The 22,800-nt window shown below is 43.5% G+C and overlaps 1 pseudogene; it reads right to left on the bottom strand.

Moving 5' to 3' along the window:
• Nucleotides 1–326: 326 nt before the first annotated feature.
• On the bottom strand, nt 327–1,397 carry LOC136485671 (uncharacterized; annotated as a pseudogene).
• Nucleotides 1,398–22,800: the final 21,403 nt, after the last annotated feature.

The following is a 22,800-nucleotide window of genomic DNA, read 5'->3' as shown; positions in this document are numbered from 1 at the left end:
TTCAATGGCACAAAAAGGCAAACATATTAATAACTTGGATCATAAGCATCCAATAGTTTGTACAATGTAAGGAAGTCAAATGCCTTCCTATTTCCAAATAGGTAATTGCAAAGTTGAACTACATTACAAACCACTAACGTATGCTACAAATAGGCAATCATAAACAAAATTACATGTCTCTTAGCACAGATCAACATGACATCTTTCTCGTTGCACAATATTTGATTCATTTCAGCTTGCCAAGACTCCCTCAAGGTTGATCTTCCTGAAAAAGTCAAAATGACATGCATTAGTAATATATATAGTTGATCACATAGTTGGAATCAAACATAGACAACACATGATAGACAACAATATTTTTGGGTTTAACAAATAGAATGGATACTGAAGCCGAACTATAAACACATAAGGCATGAACTCCTGATTGCTCATGTTAAGTGAACAAACATACATGTATAAGTGAACAAAGTTCATGTTAATAATCTAGACAACAACTTAAAATGACACCTGATTGCTCATACCTTTCCTGCTTTCTTTCTGCATTGTAGCTTTTTATTTGCAGCATTATTCCTCAGTGTTTGTGATGTAATAAATGTCACTGTCTCATTACTATCTTTATCATTTGAGAAAAGTGATCTGTTGGCGCTGCGAGTGAGGCGACTAGGTTGGATACTCTTCTGTTTGCTCAACAATACACTGTCTGGTACAGTCTGTAAAAACCAGAAGATTTGAAGGAGCAATCACCACTTAGCAATTCTAAGAATCTGTTCAACTGCAGGTGATAATTTTGAAGTATATTACCTATTGCACATGTTCTGATCCTTGGATGGGAGTCGGAACAACAACAGGTTCATTATGTGTGGGCAGGGTAGATTTTGTACTAGCCTTCATATTTAAAAAAAAGATTCACACATTATGTCAGATTAAATGTAGGTATCCATTACATCGCAGTTTGCATTTATAAAAAAATAATACCTGTGCTAAATCTGCACCTTCATTTCCACTAACCATATTTTATGCAGGCTGAGGGGCTATTGTGGTTGGTGCAACATTCTTGCATTGGAGTTATAAGGAGAAACATTAGCAATCATGCTTTACTAAAATTAATGATGTTGGTAACAATTAAGAAGTAGTATTATTACCAAAGGCGGTGCTTGATTGTGTTGTTTGATTAGTGAAAAAAACTCTTGCCTTAGTTCTTCTCTAATCTTGCTACTTGTACTCTCCAGTTGATGTTGCAGCTGCTGAATTTTTTCCTTGTCGCTCTCCCGCTCAGCGGCTTGAACGGTAAGCTTTTCTTTTAACTTCTCTACCTCAGCTTGCATCTCACTATTCTTCTGTTGGGCTGCTGCTGCTAATGCAGATGCACGAGCTTGCTCTTCAATTCATTCATTCATAAGTTGGCTTCAGGTCGGATACTTTGCCAAGTATCCATGTCTAGGACCTTTCCTGCTCCTGCATCCAGATTGATAACGACCACATATTGCATCAGATTCCAAAAATTGATGCAATAGCAGCCACCTATTGCATCAGATTTTTGTTTGATGCAAGGGGACGTGATGCAATAGGGTCAAAATTTAGTAGTGTCAAGAATCGATAAGAGACATCATCATTCTTGATCTTCTCTCCCAATGCCTTCAAATCATTGACAAATACTTGCAATCGATGCAACATCTCTGGAATGCTCTCATCTTCCTTCATCTTGAAGCTTGTCAACTTGTCCTTGAGAATATACAACTTGGCACTCTTTACCTCCGGTGTGCCCTCATATGTTTCCTCCAACCTCTTCCACACCTCATTAGCTCTCTCACAATCCTTGATTTGCTCAAATACCTTGGAATCAATGGCGTTGTATATGGTGTTGAGAGCCATTGTATTGCATTGCTTGTTGGTCTTGTGTTGATTGGTGAGATTGTTGGGATCAATGATAGCATAGTCATTCTTGGTCACATCCCATACTTGATCATTGATTAAACCAAGATACATCCTCATCTTTGTTTTCCAATAATCATAGCTTGTGCCATCAAAGAATGGTGGTTTGCCCCCCACATGGTTGAACATAACTTGAGCCATAATTTGATGCCGAGGTTGTTAAGCCTTCAATCCAACGGTGACCACGGCTCCGATACCACTTGAAAGGTCCTAATATGGCTAGAGGGGGGGGTGAATAGCCTATTTCAAAATCTACAAATCAACTAGAGCAATTTGATTAGTATAACAAATAGTGAAATGCAAACTTGCTCTAGCTCTACAAGGGTTGCAAGCCACCTATCGAACAATTCTAGTTGCTATGATCTCTAGACATACAATTTGCTATGTCACTACTCACTAAGAGCTCTCACACTTGCTACACTAATGAGCTCCACTAGATGAACTTAAAACAACAAAGCAAGCTCTCAATTCTAATTACACTAAAGAGCTTGCTACAACTAGTTTGCAAGAATATAAATGAGTGAGTAGGGTGATTATACCGCTGTGTAGAGGAGTGAACCAATCACAAGATGAATACTAAATCAATCACCGGGAGAATACCAAAGGGCAAGAGACAACCAATTTTTCTTCTGAGGTTCACGTGCTTGCCGGCACGCTAGTCCCCATTGTGTCGACCAACACTTAGTGGTTCGGCGGCTAAGAGGTGTTGCATGAACCTCGTCCACACAATTGGACACTGCAAGAACCCACCCACAAGTGAGGTAACTCAATGACATGAGCCATCCACTAGAGTTACCTTTTGGCGCTCCGCCGGGAAAGGCACAAGACCCCTCACAATCACAACGATCGGAGCCAGAGACAATCACCAACCTCCGCTCAACGATCCTCGCTGCTCCAAGCCGTCTAGGTGGTGGCAACCACCAAGAGTGACAAGTGAATCCCATAGCGAAACACGAAGACCAAGTGCCTCTAGATGCAATCACTCAAGCAATGCACTTGGATTCTCTCCCAATCTCATAAAGATGATGAATCAATGATGGAGATGAGTGGGAGGGCTTTGGCTAAGCTCACAAGGTTGCTATGTCAATGCAAATGGCCAAGAGAGTGATCTTGAGCTGGTCATGGGGCTTAAATAGAGGCCCCCATGAAATAGAGTTGTTGGCTCCTCAGTCCACTGAAAAAGGGGCGACCGGACGCGTCGATCAGATCGACCGGACACTGGACCCTAGCGTCCAGTCGAGTGATGCATGCCACGTGGCCCCTGCTTCAAACACTGATTGCCCGATCTCAATGGTCAATAGTATGTTTAAATTGTGACCAGACGCGCTGCTTTAAAGTGATCGGACGCAGGACCCTAGCGTCCGATCGTTTCCAGTAAGCATCTAGAGACAATTTTTCACGATCGAACGCATCCGGTCACCCCTGATCGGACTCACCCAGCATTTGGTTAGACACCCTCTTCTTTGTGCATGGCCACATCACTTGGACCAGACGCACTCTGGCAGCGTCCGGTCACGAAGTGACCCAGCGTCCGATCGAAGACCGACGTCAGCTTCTTCACTGCTTCCACTGACCGGATGCTCTGGTCCAGTTGAGGCCAGTGTTCGGTGCACTCTCTGAAAATCTGTCTTTTCTATACAGGGCGCCGGTGGCACCGTCGGACTGTCCGCACTCGGACACTCCGCCGGTGAAGTTTCTTACCCTTGCTCCCAAGTGCTAAACACAATGTGTATCACCTTTGTGTATGTGTGTTAGCATATTTTCACTAACATTTTCAAGGGTGTTAGCACTCCACTAGATCCTAAATGCATATGCAATGAGTTAGAGCATCTAGTGACACTTTGATAACCGCATTTCGATACAAGTTTCACCCCTCTTAATAGTATGGCTATCAATCCTAAAATTGATCACACGCTCTAAGTGTGTCCATCACTAAATAAAAAACTCCTATCAATTTCACCTTTGTCTTGAGCTTTTTGTTTTTCTTTCTTCTTTTCCAAGTCCAAGCATAAGATCATCATCATGTCATGATCTTCATTTTCTTCACCACTCGGAATATGCCACCTATCTCATAATCACTTTGATAAACTAGGTTAGCACTTAGGGTTTCATCAATTCACCAAAACCAAACTAGAGCTTTCAACTGCGATTAGCTTTTAATGAGTCATGATTTTAGCAATTGGGTGGCAACAAATTTATTCACAAGCCCATATAAACACATGATCAGGTAAAAATGAATAATGAATAGCATAAACAGTCATAATTAGTGAGCATCTTCATCATCTGTATCATCAGTGTTCATCATCTATTCTGTAAGGGTCCAAGGCCGCCCGTGACCGTGAGCATGACTGATATACCAGTGTTACACTCTGCAGAGGTTGTACACTTTCACTATGAGTTGTGATTTACCCTTTCACCTGAGGTCATGAGCCTCTTAACCCACTACCAAGGAAGGTCAGCAGGGTTCACTATGAAGTCTTTCAAAGGTTCATCTAACAAGTTTGGGCCATTAGATTCACTCGACAGATGTAGGAACCCTCCTTCCCGATAGCACAATGACACGCAGCCTATACACAAGGGGACAGAGGCTATCCTATACCCGATTCGTCAAGCCATTCTTACGCCAATAAAGGTAACCTCTAACAAGCTAGAAAAGGTCCTCATACTGAGCTAAAGCTAAAGCCATATAGCCCTCACAGCTATACTGTAAGTCCCGGATGTTCGCTTACAGATAAGTCCGTAGGGAGAGGAATCTAGAGCACCATAAAATAGCTCAATGCTCTAGCCCCCTGGTTCCATGTTGCTAAAAAGCATCTTTTAGTGTTTATTGCATATTCCATTAGTCAAGTTACAAGATCATGGTCTTTAATTGAGCGCTAGCATCATACTACCCAATACAATACCCCATAGGTATCAAGGTACAAGTACAAAAGACTAGGATATCCTTAGTGGTAATCAAGGTAGACACATGCAATCATGAATTAAATGATTAAAGTTGTATAGGACAACAAGGAAGATCACATGCTATACTTGCCTTAAAACTCTGATCCTTCTTCAAGTCCAAAACTTCAAAGGAACTCCTTCTTGATCAACACGTAAAACTCATCTATTGGACATGATCATAAAGCACCACACAAGCATCTGAACAAATATGCATAGCATTCAAACATATCTATATTAGAACAATACACCAATCAGTGAAAAATAATGTGAAATCAAATCTACGCGTTACTACGATCACACAGACGCGAAAAGCACGCTAATCTAAGCTATGGTGAAAAAGATACATCTACCAATAGATTTGCTTCGAAAAAGAACTATAGGCTTTATTTATTTTAATTATAAAACATATACGAGATACTTCACAGAAATATATAAATTGTATTAAGTCCAAATTTAGATTTGAATTATAAAACTAAAGTAAAACAAATCATATTTTATTTATAAAATCCAGTTGCATAATTATTATTCAAATTAGAGTTTAAACCATGAAATTCCAGAGCTAGTGATATGATAAATATTTTTACTAATGTGTATATTACGTCGTTACGAATCTAACGCAACTTAAACGGGTCAAATCGGAGCTAAAACATGGAAATTATGGCCTAAATAAGATCTAGTGGCAATTCTGTAAATAAATCAAAGTATTTTCGGATTTAAAATAATTAATTTTAGAATTAAAACTAGCCAAAGGACGGCGGGCATGAATAGGAGAAAGGGTAGGGGCTAAAATAGAAAAACCAAGGGTCTGGATTTAATTATTTTCTAAAGAGATGGACTACGGGTTGACTTGAAGAAAGCATAGGGTTTTTTAGCAAAAGAGCCGTGGCTGTCGCCGCTGACCAGGTCGACGCTGACGTGGCAGACTCCGATTGGCTGGCTCATGGTGAACCGCTTGCGTGGTCTGGTGGGCGGGGTTCATGGGTCCACCGTGGACCGGTTATGAAGGGGTATGGATCGGATCTAATCTGGATCATTGATCGCAGATCGGGCGGTGCAGATCAAACGAGGGGAAACGGAAGTCATCAGAGCGGCGCTGTGCACGGCGGCGCCATAGTTGATAGTGAGAAGCTCGCCGATGATCGTAAAAGGGTGGTCTGGGTGCGAAACTCGACGGGGAAAGCACGGGAGGAAAGCAAGGGCGACAGCATACTCAACCAGGGGGTTACTGTCGATGGTGTGGCACGGAAGAGGCACATGACACGACGGAGCAAATGGCGATGGCGGTGCTAGGGTTGTAGCAGCTCAGGTGAAGGCAGTGAATAACTTTGAGGCTTGGGATGGAGGCGATGGACACGGGGCTCGAGTTTTATGAGGTGGGGTGGCATGGCAAGCATGGCGAGGAAGGAGACGGTGCGGACGTGGACTCACCGGTGGCGGTGTTCGGCTCGGGCACGAGCGAGAGGAAGAAGGAGACGACTGATAGCTAGGGCCCACCAGTCGATGACTGAGAGAGAGGGAAAGGAGCGGCATGATGCTGTCTGGCTAGGCCGGCCTAGGATGGCTTGCTGGGCCATGTGAGAGAATGGGAAGGAGGCGGCCCACGCGAGAGAATGATGAGGGGAGCGGCCTGCGCCAAAAACAAAGAGACGAAGAAAGTGGGCTGCAGCCAGTTGGGCCTTCGGGAGAGGAAGAGCTAGGCCACGTGGAGAGAGGAAGAGAGTGAGTGGGACTTCGGACCAAATTGAGAGGAGAGAGGATTTTCCATTTTATAAATCCTTTTCTATTTTGTTTTCAAAACCAAATGCAATTTATGAACCAAATCAAATTCGAATAGAGTTTCAAATATACATTTCAACTCAAATAAAAATGAGAAATTTTGGTAAGTTTTCCAAAAATAAATTTTATAACTTTTAAAATTCTATTATTTTCAAATTTTCTTCCAAAAGCAATTCAAACCATTTTGAATCTTGATTCAAACCACACAATCAATAAATCAAATGCACCGGCATGTGTGCACAACCATGTTGCTACCTTATAATAAAATTTAAATTAATGAAATTTTTATTTTACTAGGTTTTTATGAGCACAAAATTCATAAATAAATCATTTTAATCCTATTTTCAAAGAGGTAAATTTTAGGGTGTTACATCATCTCTATATGTATCATCGGTCATTATATCTCCCAACACTTGGTTTGGTGTCATGGTGTTCAAACCACTCCTTACTAGAATGGTGACCAATATGCCAAATCTTGAGGGTAAGCATCTCAAGAACTTATGGGAGAAGTCCTTGTCCTTCACCTCTTCTCCAAGTGATTTGAGATCTTTTACAAGCACTTAAAGCATATGGAACATCTCCAGCACACTCTCATCCTCCTTCATCTTGAAACTAGCAAACTTCTTCTTGAGGATATATGCCTTGGCACCCTTCACGGCTTGAGTGCCTTAAAATGATTCCTCCAACTTCTTCCATGCTTCATGAGCTATCTCAATGTTCTTAATTTACTCAAATGTTCTCTCATCAATAGCATCATGAATGGCACTAAGAGCAATATCATTGTTTTGGAGAAGCACTTCTTCGGCGGCAGTGGGATTTTTTGGGTCTTCTATTTCAATCTTGGTCTCCACCACTCTCCAAACCTTCCTATTGATTGACTTGATATATGTTGTCATCTTAGCCTTCCAATAGGGATAGTTTGAGCCATCAAATTAGGGTGGCTTTTTGGTGTTGTTGATTTGAGCCATTTTTACACCGAATGTTGTTAAGCCTCAAATCATGGTGACCTCGACTCTGATACCACTTGAAAGGTCCTAATGGCTAGAGGGGGGCAAAGCGAGTGTTGCGCTAGCCTACTAAAAATGCAAGCCACCTACCACAATTCTAGTTTCTATAGTCTCTATCCACACAATGGCTATGTCACTATACTAAGTTAGTGTGCTCTTAAAGGCTAACTAAAGAGCCACACTAACCAAACTAACAAGCTCTCACAACTAGCTACACTAAAGAGCTTGACAACTAGTTTGCGGTAATGTAATGAGAGTGAGTGAGAATGGTTATACCGTCGAGTTGAGGAATGAACCAATCAATCACAAGAATGAATATCAATCAAGACCAATCACCTCGGAATCATATGATGACACAATGATTTTTTACCGAGGTTCACTTGCTTGCCGGCAAGCTAGTCCTCGTTGTGGCGATTCACTCACATGGAGGTTCATGCGCTAATTAGCATCACACACTAAACCCTCAATAGGGTGCCGCACAACCAACACAAGATGAGGATCACACAAGCCACGAGCAATCCACTAGAGTACCTTTTGGCTCTCTGCCGGGGAAAGGTTAAGAACCCCTCACAATCACCATGATCGGAGTCGGAGACAATCACCAACCTTCGCTCGATGATCCTCACTGCTCCAAGCCATCTAGGTGTCAATAACCACAAAGAGTAACAAGCGAATCCCATAGCAAAACACGAATATCAAGTGCCTCTAGATGCAATCACTCAAGCAAGGCACTTGGATTCTCTCCCAATCTCACAAAATGATGAATCAATGATGGAGATGAGTGGGAGGGCTTTGGCTAAGGTCACAAGGTTACTATGTCAATGCAAATTGAAAAAAGAGTGTGAGCTAGAGCCGGCCACATGCCTTTAAATAGAGCCCCAAACGAATAGAGCTATTGGGCTCATAGAGCAGCCCAACTCAGGGAGACCGGACGCGTCGGTCAGGTTGACCGGACGCAAGACCACAACGTCCGAGTCTGGTCACTTCCAGTAAGGTTGTGACCGGACGCCACGTGTCATTGGTTCAAACACTGATCGCCTGATCTCAACGGTCATCAGTGCACTTAGGTTGTGACCGGACGCCACTCTGAAGATGACGGGACACTTCAACGCCCGAGTCTGGTCACTTCCAGTAAGGTTCCAGAGGCGGTTTTTCTTGACCGGACGCGTCCAGTCACGCCCGACCGGACTCACCCAGTATCCAGTCACGCATCCTCTTCTCTGTGCGCCACCACATCATCAAGACCGGACTCAGCCACCACGTGGCAGGTCACAAAGTGACCCAGCATCTGGTCAGACGACAGATAGAACCCGAGCACGCCTCCTTGTTTTATAAATGACCGGACTCACCGATCCTGCTTCCGGTCACTATTTCATAGTGACAATCATCTCCTTCACTTCACCAACTTCTCCACCCTTACTCAAATGTGCCAACCACCAAGTGTATCACCTTGTGCATGTGTGTTAGCATATCTTCACAAACATTTTCAAGGGTGTTAGCACTCCACTAGATCCTAAATGCATATGCAATGAGTTAGAGCATCTAGTGGCACTTTGATAACCGTATTTCATACGAGTTTCACCCCTCTTAATAGTATGGCTATTGATCCTAAATGTGATCACACTCGATAAGTGTCTCGATCACTAAACTGAAAAGCTCCTATCAATTTCACCTTTGCCCTGAGCTTTTTATTTTTCTCTTTCTTCTTTTCCAAGTCCAAGCACTTGATCATCACTATGGCATCACCATCATCATGTCATGATCTTCATGTGCTTCACCACTTGGAATGTGCCACCTATCTCATAATCACTTTGATAAACTATGTTAGCACATAGGGTTTCATCAATTCACCAAAACCAAACTAGAGCTTTCAATCTCCCCCTTTTTAGTAATTGATGACAACCCAATCAGAAAGATATGAATTGAAATTTATTTGAATCCATGTTGCTTGCCCAAGCATATTTACCATGTGTAAAAGGATATGGACAAGTTTCATGAATCTCATATGGTAGCAATTGCTCCCCCTACATATGTGCTAAGAGTTTGGATTATAGCTTGCACATATGCTTAGATAGGAAATATAGGAGACAATGTCTACCAAATGATGCTAAGGTAGAGGAGATCGACCTTTGAAGCATGATACCAATCGAAGTTGCATCTTTAAGTTCATCCTTAGCACCATGGTTAGCTTGATACCACTTGGAAATAGAAACACTAGATAACCTATGCATGCTAGTTTTTCATTTCATCATTCAAACCTAAAACTAGCATACACCACACAAGCATGGATATTGAAATTTAAAACTTGTGACATGCAAGCAAATATATGAAATGCACATTCAAATGCACCATACAAGTTCATGAGCTTACTCCCCCTACTTGTGTGCTTAAAATTTTAATTTATCCCTTTACTTTGTCATATCTCTCCCGCTATGTCAAATTCTCAATTTCTCCCCCTTTGTTATCTTTTCATCTATTTTCTCCCCCTTATCTTTTCACTATCTTTGTACACTATTTCTCCCCCTATCACTTATATCTTTGTTTCTCTCCCCCTTTATCATCAATGACCATAAATGTTCAAAATGTAGATAGGTTGAGATTATCAATGTCAATCAATGGGATGAGTATCATTTTCCCAAATTGCTTCAATCTAGAACACTTGCCAAAGATATTTAACTCGGTTTGACCCAAGGACAAGCTTCTTCACACCTTCAAATAAGGGTTATCTTGTACCATGTTGAGTTAAACACTTATAGCTCATTTCCTAGATCAAACACTAGGTTTGCAAGCCCACAAACGTGTCATATGCTACCACTATACCAAATTAAGCATAGAAGCAATAGTGGTACCATACAAGCATCAAAATCATTTGATTTTCATGAATGAGCCTATTAAATGTGAAAGATGACTAGATGCACTAAACATGTTCCTTAGCAAGGATGTATGACATGCCAATCAACTTTTACATTGGATTGCTCGAAGGAGAGGCATGTCATATAGGTGGGTGGTTGCATCAACACATATTTGAGAAATCCAATATATTCAACTCATTCCTTAGCTTGCAAAACCTTTTCTCATCCAATGGCTTGGTGAATATATCGGCAAGTTGATCTTTGGTGCCTACACTCTCAATGCAAATGTCCCCCTTTTGTTGATGATCTCTTATGAAATGATGGCGGACATCAATGTGCTTTGTTCTTGCATGTTGAACCGGGTTGTTGGTTAACTTGATTGCACTCTCATTGTCACATAGCAATGGCACTTTCTTAACTTGATTCGAAAGTCATTCAAGGTGGCCTTCATCCAAAGTATTTGTGCACAACAACTACCGACGGATATGTATTCGGCTTCGGCGGTTGATAATGCAACACTATTTTGCTTCTTTGATGACCATGAAACAAGTAATCTTCCCAACAATTGACATGTGCTCGAGGTGCTCTTCCTTTCAACCTTGCATCCTGCATAATCCGAGTCGGAGTAACCAACTAGTTCAAACTTTGCTTCTTTTCGGATACCACAAATCAACATTTTGTGTATGCTTCAAGTACCTCAATATTCTCTTTGTAGCCTTCAAATGACTTTCTCTTTGTGAGGCTTGAAATCTTGCACACATGCACACATTAAACATGACATCCGGCCTTGATGCGGTCACATAGAGTAGGCTTTCAATCATAGACCGATACAATTTTTGATCCACCATATTGCCACTTGCATCACTATCCAAATTGCCATTTGTTCCCATTGGTGTTCTAATGGCTTTGCTATCACTCATTCCAAACTTCTTGAGTATGTCTTTGATGTACTTACCTTGACTCACAAATGTACCATTCTTCAATTGCTTGATTTGACGACCAAGGAAGTAACTTAACTCTCCAATCATGGACATTTCAAACTCATTGGACATCATCTTTCCAAACTCTTCACAAAAGTCTTGATTGGTTGATCCAAATATGATGTCATCAACATAGATTTGCAACATAAACAATTCTTTGCCAATCTTCTTGGTGAAAAGAGTGGTGTCAACCTTGCCCATCATAAACCCTTTAGAGAGTAGGAAGTCCCTCAATCTCTCATACCATGCTCTAGGTGCTTGCTTCAAGCCATACAATGCCTTCTTCAACTTGTACAAATGGTTGGGCTTCTTGTCATCTTCAAAACCGGGAGGTTGCTCAACATATACTTCTTCATTGATGTAACCATTGAGAAATGCACTCTTGACATCCATTTGATAGAGCTTGATGTTGTGGGCACACGCATAGGCTAGCAAGATTCTAATTGCTTCCAATCTAGCAACCGGGGCATATGTTTCTCGAAAGTCAAGACCTTCAACTTGAGTATAGCCTTGTGCTACCAATCTTGCTTTGTTCCTTACTACTATCCCATCTTGATCTTGCTTGTTTCTAAAGACCCATTTGGTTCCAATCACATTGTGTCCCTTTGGTCTCTCTACTAATTCCCATACTTGATTTCTTGTAAAGTTATTCAATTCTTCATGCATAGCATTCACCCAATCAACATCCTTCAATGCTTCATCTATCTTCTTTGGTTCAATGGATGACACAAATGAGAAATGCTCACAAAATGAAGCCAATCTTGATCTTGTTTGTACACCTCTAGAAATATCTCCAATTATTGTGTCCAATGGATGATCCCTTGCTAATATTGGTTGGTTGGATGGATTGGAACTTGATTGCTTGCACTTGCTTGATCATTGGGTTGAGATGATGTACTAGCCACTTGATCTTGTTCATTATCATGAGAGCCACTTATACTAGCTTGATTTGTATCATCTTGCACATTTGAGTTAGAGAGCACTTGCACTTGATCATCTTCATCATCATTCGCTTGCCTAGGCCTCAATTCACCAACATCCATGTTCTTCATGGCATTTGAAAGTTGAATGCCTCTAACATCTTCCAAGTTCTCATTCTCTTCTTATGAACCCTTGGTTTCATCAAATTCAACATCATGAACTTCCTCAAGAGTACCACTATCCAAATTCCAAACTCTATATGCTTTGCTTGTAGTGGAATAACCAAGTAGGAATCCTTCATCACACTTCTTGTCAAACTTGCCCAATCTAGTGCCTTTCTTCAAGATATAGCATTTGCAACGAAAGACTCGAAAATATGCAATGCTAGGCTTTTTACCATTCAAGAGCTCATATGGTGTCTTCTCTTTCAATGGGTGACAATAGAGGCGGTTGCTACAATAGCAAGCCATGTTGATAGCTTCGGCCCAAAAAGATTGACTCATATTGTACTCACTAAGCATAGCCCTTGCCATATCAATGAGTGTTCTATTCTTCCTTCAATAAGGCCATTTGATTATGGAGTGTACTTGGTCGAGAATTGATGTCTAATTCTAAATTCATCACACAACTCATCAATTCTAGTGTTCTTGAACTCACTACTATTGTCACTTCTAACTCTCTTGATGGTTGTTTCAAACGCATTTTGAATGACCTTGATAAATGATTTGAATGTTGCAAACACATCACTTTTGTCCACTAGAAAGAATACCTAAGTGTATCTAGTATAATCATCCAATATTACAAAGCCATATTTGTTACCATCGATGCTAGTGTATTGTGTTGGCCCAAACAAATCCAGATGCAATAACTCAAATGTTTTACTAGTGCTCATCATGCTTTTCTTAGGATGGGTGTTTCCAACTTGTTTGCCGGCTTGACAAGAGCTACAAAGCTTATCCTTCTCAAACACATCTTTCAAGCCTTTAACCAAGTCATGCTTGACCAATCTATTTAATTGTTTCATTCCAACATGACCAAGCCTTCTATGCTATAACCAACCCATGCTAGACTTACTGAACAAACATGTTGACAATTGAGCTTCACTAGTAATGAAATCAACCAAGTATAGATTCTTATATCTAAAGCCCTTGAAGATCAAGTTAGAGCCATCTACACTTATGATCTCTACATCATCTACCCCAAATATGCATTTGAATCCAAGATCACACAATTGAGCCACGGATAGCATATTGAAGTTCAAGCTCTCTACTAGCAACACATTAGATATGCTCATGTAATTGGATATTGCAATCTTACCAAGCCCTTTGACCTTGCCTTTGCCATTATCACCAAATATAATACTATCATAACCATCATTGCCATTGGTATTGATTGAGTTGAACATTCTTGCATCACCAGTCATGTGTTGAGTGCACCCGCTATCAAGAACCCAATGCCTTCCTCTGGCTTTGTAATTGACCTACAAAAGAAGATCAAATCTTTTTTGGTACCCAAACTTGCTTGGGTCCTTGAAGGTTAGTCACTAAGCTCTTTGGTACCCAAATGGCTTTCTTCTTTGAGCTCATCCATGGTGCACCAATGAACTTAGCCTTCACACTATTTGTACCCTTAGTAAGCATATAGAAAGAATTAATCTTAATTGAGGATACATTAGCATTTTTGCTCTTGTACTTGCACTCGTGCTCTTTATGACCAACTTGCTTGCAACTAGTGCAAAACCGACCATTGTTCTTCATAAAACTAGTCTTGTGAGGAGCAAAGGCCCCCTTGTCTTTCTTGGGGGTATAGCCCAATCCCTCTTTGTAGAGAGAAGCTCTTTGGCTACCCAAGCACATAAGCAAGCAGTCCTCACCGCCATAGGTCTTAGCCAAGGTGTGAGTGAGCTCATTGACCTCCTTCTCGAGGGTCTCATTCTCAATCATTAGTGAGGCATCATATGTGAAACCATCACTACTAGATGAGGTGGAAGTGGAAGTGCTACAAGAAGGGTTAGTAGGAGCAACAATGATAGGATTATAGCATGATTCATCAATTAAGTCACAAGTTAAGCCGACATTACATGTCTCAACATGCTTCTTTTATTTTGCTCATCAAGCAAAGAGGAATAAGCCTTTTCAAGCTTCTTGTGAGCCTTGCCAAGCTTCTCATGGGCTTCCTCTAGCCTCTCATGAGATGCATTAAACTCATCAAAGGCTTGCTTAAGAGCTTTTAGTTCCTTACACAAGCTTTTGCATTCCCTTCTCTTAATGTCAAAGTGTTCTTTAGCATCATCTAGCATGTCAAGTAATTCATCCTTAGTTGGTTCATCATCATCACTATCACTTTCATTTTCATTATCATGTTCCTCATCACTTCCATCATCACAAGTTTGTACCTTAGTGGCCTTAGCCATGAAGCATGATGGAGTGTCGAAGAGAGAAGGCTTCTCATTGATAGCAATGCTAGCAAGTGCCTTCTTCTTGGTAGTCTTGTCATCATCACTTGAGGAAGCATCACTATCCCAAGTGACTATATATGAACCACCCTTCTTCTTCTTCTTGAGGGTCATCTTTTCCTTCTTCTCTTTCTTTTCCTTCTTCTTGTTCTTCTAGTTGTCATCACTCTTGTCGCTATTGTATGGGCATTGAGCAACAAGATGATCCTTGCTTCCACAATTGAAGCACCTTCTTGACTCTTTCTTGTTCTTGGATGAAGACTTCTTTCTTCTAGCATGGTAGCCCTTCTTCATCATGAACTTGCCAAATCTCTTGACAAAGAGTGCCATCTTCTCATCATCCATCTCATCAAAGTTCAAGTCTTCATCTTCACTTGATAATTCTTGCTTTGCCTTGCCCTTGGCTGATGTGGCCTTGAATACCACACTCTTCTTCTTCTCATCCTTCTTCTCATCTTTCTTCTATTTCTTTTCTTCCTTCTCATCATCATCTCTATATGTATCATTAGTCATTATATCTCCCAACACTTAGTTTGGTGTCATGGTGTCCAAACCACTCCTTACTAGAATGGTGACCAATGTGCCAAATCTTGAGCATAAGCATCTCAAGAACTTATGGGAGAAGTCCTTGTCCTTCACCTCTTCTCCAAGTGCTTTGAGATCATTTACAAGCACTTGAAGCCTATGGAATATCTCCGGCACACTCTCATCCTCCTTTATCTTGAAACTAACAAACTTCTCCTTGAGGATATATGCCTTGGCACCCTTCACGGCTTGAATGCCCTTAAATGATTCCTCCAACTTCTTCCATGCTTCATGAGCCATCTCAATGTTCTTAATTTGCTCAAATATTATCTCATCAATAGCATCATGAATGGCACTAAGAGCAATGTCATTATTTTGGAGAAGCACTTCTTCGACGGTAGTGGGATTTTCTGGATCTTCTATTTCAATCTTGGTCTCCACCACTCTCCGAACCTTCCTATTGATTGACTTGATATATGTTGTCATCTTAGCCTTCCAAAAGGGATAGTTTGAGCCATCAAATTGGGGTGGCTTTTTGGTGTTGTTGATTTGAGCCATTTTTACACCGAAGGTTGTTAAGCCTCAAATCATGGTGACCTTGGCTCTTATCCACTTGAAAGGTCCTAATGGCTAGAGGGGGGGAGTGAATAGCCTATTAAAAATTTCTACAACAATACTTAGCAAACCAGTTAGACAAATAAGAAGCGAAGCGAGTGTTGCGCTAGCCTACTAAAAATGCAAGCCACCTACCACAAATCTAGTTTCTATAGTCTCTATCCACACAATGGCTATGTCACTACACTAAGTTAGTGTGCTCTCAAAGGCGAACTAAAGGGCCACACTAACCAAACTAGTCTTTGTTGTGGTGATTCGCTCACTTGGAGGTTCAAGCGCTAATTGGCATCACACGCCAAACCCTCAATAGGGTGCCGCACAACCAACACAAGATGAGGATCACACAAGCCACAAGCAATCCACTAGAGTACCTTTTGGCTCTCTGCCGGGGAAAGGTTAAGAACCCCTCACAATCACCATGATCGGAGCTGGAGACAATCACCAACCTCCGCTCGACGATCCTTACTACTCTAAGCCGTCTAGGTGGCGGCAACCACCAAGAGTAACAAGCGAAATCCCGCTGCGAAACACGAATACCAACTGCCTCTAGATGCAATCACTCAAGCAATGCACTTGCATTCTCTCCTAATCTCACAAAATGATGAATCAATGATGGAGATGAGTGGGAGGGCTTTGGCTAAGGTTAGAAGGTTGCTATGTCAATGTAAATTGCCAAGAGTGTGAGCTAGAGCCGGCCACATGCCTTTAAATAGAGCCCCAAATGAATAGAGCCGTTGGGCTCACAGAGCAGCCCAACTCAGGGAGATTGGACGCTCTGGTCAGGTTGACCGAATATAGGACCCCAGCGTTCGGTCGCCCGATGCTCGCCAAGTGTCATCGGCTTCAAACACTGATCGCCCGATCTCAACAGTCATCGGTGCACTTAAGTTATGACCGGACGCCACTGTGAAGATGATCGGACACTGCAACGCCCGAGTCCGATCACTTCTAGTTAGGTTCTAGAGGCGGTTTTTCTCGACTAGACGCGTCCGGTCACACCTGACCGGACTCGCCTAGCGTCTGGTCACTCATCCAGGCACTTAATCATCACTATGGCATCACCATCATCATGTCATGATCTTCATGTGCTTCACGACTTAGAATGTGCCACCTATGTCATAATCACTTTGATAAACTAGGTTAGCACATATGGTTTCATCAATTCACCAAAACCAAACTAGAGCTTTCAACAGGCCTTACCCCCAAGTTCAAGATCGCAGCGGCGCTCCAGCCGGCACCGAGCAAAATACCAAATTGGAGGTTGGTAGTGATCGGCTGGAGATAGGGAAGATAGAGGGTCCAGTTGGCTCCCTATGTCGCTTACTGGTGCGAGCAATCAGACCGTGGAGCCATGAGCTAGCTAAACCGACGGGCGGTGGCACGGAGCTCAGGCCATGGTAGTTTTGCGGAGGAATATGTGAATGAGCTCAAGCGGATTAAGACAGAGTCTCCGGCCATTAGCTACCACCCCGAATCCATGTACACAAGTGACAAGATGGAGCAAGCTTTGCCGCCGCATGCATGAATTGAGTCGGCTGAACCCGAGCAGAGTTCTCCATGGCAACTAGTGGGACAAGGCAGGCAGAGGAGCGTCACCTCGGCACTACGACTGGCACCGGATGGCCACGATGCGGCGACAGTGGCACAGGCAGAGTAGGGAAGTGTCCCGTCTCTAGGGTGACCAAATCATCGTTGCGGTAGGTGGAATGAGGGGTGGGGCAGTCGCCACATCGGTGAGACAGTGGCCGCCACGACGTCCGCTCGACCCGCCTACGGCCTCACTGGCAGCGACCCTAGCCTAGTCCCGCGGAGACAAGCGTTGTCCACCCCGGCCCGATGTGCGGCCAGTGGAGCAGTGGCCATGGCCAGGAGCGGCCGAGCAGCCGTGGCATTAGGCTCGCGTGGTGACCACGGCCACAGGAGCCCAACGGCCAAAATCGCAACACGCATGAGTTTTAAAGCGAACGAAAAACTATCAACGATCATGTTTGAGGCTCAATCAACTCACCAATCCCTAGGCCCGTAGTACCAACATTCCAAAGAAACGATCGGCACGTGAAGAGGATAACCAGAAGGGGAGATAGAAGCATGCCAATTTGGGTTCATCGCGCTGAACGATGGTTCATGAACGAGCACCCGATTGTAATTCGCAGCGTGTTCTTAGCGAAGTTTGAACAATTTTTGCGAGAATATCCCAACACCTAACACGACTATAACCTACACTATGCTCAAGTGCTCACCTTGGGGCAACCAATAGAGCTCCAACATATAAAAATTGCTTAATCATTTTTGTTGGAATTTAAATGTCGAAATGGCATTATCGATTATCGTTACAGACTTAGAAGGGACGAGAGTTCCGCTTGAACTAAACAACCATTAACAACTTTGATTGAATTTTTAAAAGGTCGGAACTTAATCAATTTCAACTAGGCAACATGTTATGACCTAGTCCATACTTCGTACTAACTTGTGGGAACAAAATATTAAAGCACTATTTAAGTATTTTGCACATTATAATTCTTCAAAAATGGCACTTTCTAATTATAAGCTATGTCACATTTTCATTTGCATAAATCATTTTTTATGCCGAACATCTAAAACAACTTATCCTATTTTTCTTATTAGAATTTCATAAGCATGTTTACACATTAATTGAACTAACTCGCAATATCCCGTTCGCTTCTCTTCTCATAAAAATGAGACCTATAATTTAATTATCCTTTCTTGTGAGTTTTAAAATTTTTAACACCCGAAAACTTGTCTTGTTAATTTCTTTTAGGCCTTAATCTAAGTACTAAGCAAGATCGTAACACCAGAGGTATTACAAGGAAGCCCGTGGGGCTCCTTGAAGACATCGGCGAAGGTGCTGAGGAGTGCGTCCAGCAGGTTATCGCTGGCGTCGGTGGCTTGTAGCCAGGGTGCCTCTGGCCCGACCACGCCCTTCCAGCATACCTGGCACGCATGCTGCTGGAACGTCATCGTGCGGGCGCTGAAATCCTAAAGAATGGGGCCTAGCGTGGCAAGCCACTGGGTGCCGAGGATGACTTCATACCTAGCGAGGGGAAGGACGTAGAGGTCAGCGAGGAAGTCGTCGCCATTAACGATGAACGCGGCGTGGTGAATGATGCTCAGGCAGGAGACGCGCTCGTCGTTCGCCACTGTGGCCGTCATGCAAGGGTGGTGTTGCAGGGGAAGCCCCATCCGCTGCGCTGCCACCTCGGAGATGAAGTTGTGCGTGGACCCTGAATCAAGTAACACGACGAGGGAGGTGTCGCCGAGCTTGAGGTAGATCTGCATTGTTTTGTGGATGCAGACTCCGGTCATGGAGGGATAAGTGTTGGATGACCTCCTCTATTGCGCCCTCCTCTGACGTCTCAGTAGAGACCTCATCCTCCACGACACTGTCTAGCAGGAAGAGGCACTGACAGACCTTGTTATGGCCGTGGCCGAACTTTTCGTTATAGTTGTAACAAAGTCTGAGGTGGCAACGTTCCTCCTGGTTGAGGTGCTTGACCGGCCAGCCTTCCACGGTGATCATGGCTAGGGTGGACATGCAGGAAGAAGGGCACGCGGCATTGCCCGGGGTGGAAGCGCCGTGTACTGATCCCGCAGCTTGAGCTTGCACGCCAAACTCATGGCCGTGGCGAGGGACTAGGGATTGTGCACCTCGATGTCGAAGCTGAGTGGCTGTTAGAGGCCGGCGGTGAAGAGCTAGACCCGCTGCTCCTCGTCCAGATGCCCCGCACGTGGAAGGAGCACTTGGAAGTGGTCCTGGTACTCCTCCACGAAGCCCGTGCATTTGCACGCCGCTAACTCGCCGAGTGGATTGGAGCGAAGAGGGGGCCGTAGCAGAGGTGTAGCAGATCCTTGGAACGACGCCATGATGGGATACCTCGTCCTGCTGGACTTGGATGTACCACATTTGTGCCCCATCCTTCAGGTTGTACGAGGCCATCCAAACCTTCTCCTCCTCCATGATACGCTGCTGATAGAAGTACGATTCACAGCGGTTGAGGAAAATCAAGAGATCGGACTTGCCATCGTAGCGCGGGAAATCCATCTTCTAGAAACGCGGTGGGCGGTCGTGGTGGTGCTCCCTAGAGCCGGGCCTAGTGCCCAAGCCAGACGGCGGCGGCCGGTTCACGTCTAGGTGTTGAATCGCCTGGGAATTGGCATCGACGGAGGCCTGCAGTGACTAGAGGGTGGCGGCTAGGGAGTCCAGGGTGGCCTGGAGGGCGGCCTCCTTGGCACTAGGTTCTCCCATGGCGGCGGTGCTTTGCAGAGTGGGCGGTGCAGAGGTGGAACGCGGCGGCGGCGAGGATGAAGATGATCTGTGAGATGAGGAAGGCCTGGAACGTGATACCAGGTTGTCAAGGACGTCGAGGGATATGGTAGGAGAACCCAGGCTACGTAGATCGTAGCCGCGATCCGTGGTTAGGGGCGAGGTTTTACACCTCAGCGCCCAAGTTGTTTCAGCAGATGAAGATTAGGGAATTGGGTAATTGTTCTCGCTTGATTATCACCGTACCGAGTACAAGATTATATAGGCCATTCGGGCGTAACAACTTGGAGCCAATTGCTCCTCAATCTAAGGCCATGATTGGCTCTACTGCCTTCCAGGCACTTGCCTTCTTCCGCGTGCGCATGCAGAGTGCGGTGACCGCGCCTATGGTGCCACTTGCGCGCCGTTTGCGGCTTTGCGAGCGTCCCGGGCGTGCTGTTTCCTTGTGTAGACGTGGCCCCATATGACAGTTCCTCTATTTTGTATTTCTTTGTTCCAAACATGCCCTTAACGAATATATCAAAAATTTAAGTTTACAGTAAAGTTTCAGTCGAACCTGAAAGAATGTGGTTTGACGTGACTTCTATCTTGTGAAAATATTCTTGAGTTATAGCATATACAGTCAGGATGCAGTAGAATCATCCACCATATTCGCTTGTTGGTTTCAGCCAGCCCAAACCAGCCAGCCAACAGTGTTTTTCTCTCACAACAAACCAGCACCAGTTAGCCCAAACCAGCCTACCAACCAGCAAACATGCCAGTGTTTTTCTTGTGAGACGTACTTTAGTAATAGTACACATATTCAGGATGTTTTGGCTGATACCTATGTGGCAAGTCACAATACAATTGTAAAGTAAGGTGATTGAATGGATTTTTGATTTGACAAACGTGCATTTGTGTCACTTCAAATGGTTTTTTTTACTAAATACATGAATAAATTAAGAGGTTGTTTGGATGCCAATTGAATTACAGTAATCAAATAAAATAATCTGAAGATGGTCAAAACACTGCAGGTTATGGGTTGGATTATAAAAATTGAACCACCCGATTACAATAATCCTCAATCTGTCTCCAAAGCCTTTTTTTAAAATTATAAATCATTTATACTTCAACTAATAATAGTCCACCTCTATAGTTAAGGGAGAAAATTACATATATGGGGCTCTAATCGTCGAAACGGCCTAATAATGTTATAATCTTATTCGTAATAAAGATTTTTGTCATAAAAATTGGAATCAAAATAGGTTGTAAGTTTAGGGTACAAATGCAATGGAATTCTGTTTCTCATTTGCCTCGAAAAAGAACGAAACATTTGTGCTCTGCAAGTCCTTCCGCATTCTAGTTGACTAGAGTTCTTCTGGAGTTCCATCCACCACGAGCCTCAACGGGCTGTTGTTTGCTTTGAGAAATTGCTTAGCTCAAGCGCTTCCAGCGTTGCTGGAGTTGTTGCCCAGGCCAGGCAATACAGGCCCCGCCGCCGGTCAGCTTTCCCCGATTCCAGTCCCAGCGTCCGCCAACGGTGCTCAACACCCGGTCCCCAGATTCCGCTCTCGCTACTCCACGAAATCCCCACCGCCGCCGACCACAGTAAGCCACGACACTGCAGCCCCTGTCCGCTCCATCGGCGTCGAACCGGTAGCAGACTAGCAGCTTGAGCTTCTTCCTGTTGCGTGTTGCCCCAATCCGTCCTTGTGGCCCAAGGTACGATAAATTCTTTTTTCTTTTTACAAAGCAAGCAGGGGAAGGTACAGAAGATGGGATTTGCGGATTCAAAGCTGTTCCTCTGCTTCGTGCTTCGTGGATAAGAGGGTCTGTTGTTTATTCTAGATCTAGTTTACCTGTTGATGCTTAACTTGCAACCTTGCTTATTGCTTCTCTGAGCCACAATGGTTGCAGTTTAATGGGCCAGTGCTAAAAAGTTCCAGCGTAAGATGAGGTCTAAAGATGGGAATTTCTAGATTCTAGATAGCCTTGTCCTTGGAAATTAAAATTTACTAACAGATTGGTTGAAACCCAAGACTTCTAGGACCAAAGAATAGAGACTTTTACCTCTGCCGGAACTGATTTCATATAGTGCAAGTTAAAATTCAGATTTTTGTCATGGGCATAAAATTTTGGGCATCGATCGCAATGTTTTCAAGGCGGTAAGGCGAGGCGTGGCGACCGACTACCGCCTTACGATTAAGCGACTAAGGCGTGAGGCGAGGCGACACCTTAACATCTTAAGGGAATATTAAAAAAAGCAGCTTAGAGTGGTAGATAACGAAGAAAAACAAAAAGAAAAAAGAAAAAGAAAGGAGAAGGAGCAAGAAGTAGTCGGGCCCAGCCCACCAGGCAGCCCATATACCCCTCACCTTTGATCTTCTGTTTCATCTCTCGAACTCCCAATCCTCTCTCCAGCGCCGCCGCATCTCTCTCTCTCGTTCTCCACTACCGCTCCGCCTCCGCCCCTCTCTGTCTCTTGCTTCCCTCTCTCGTCTAGATGTTGCAGGTCAGCGCCGATTGGGGGAAC

Source organism: Miscanthus floridulus, chromosome 10, assembly GCF_019320115.1.
Source record: "Miscanthus floridulus cultivar M001 chromosome 10, ASM1932011v1, whole genome shotgun sequence".
NCBI lineage: Eukaryota > Viridiplantae > Streptophyta > Magnoliopsida > Poales > Poaceae > Miscanthus > Miscanthus floridulus.
This window is presented reverse-complemented; position numbering and strand designations above follow the sequence as displayed.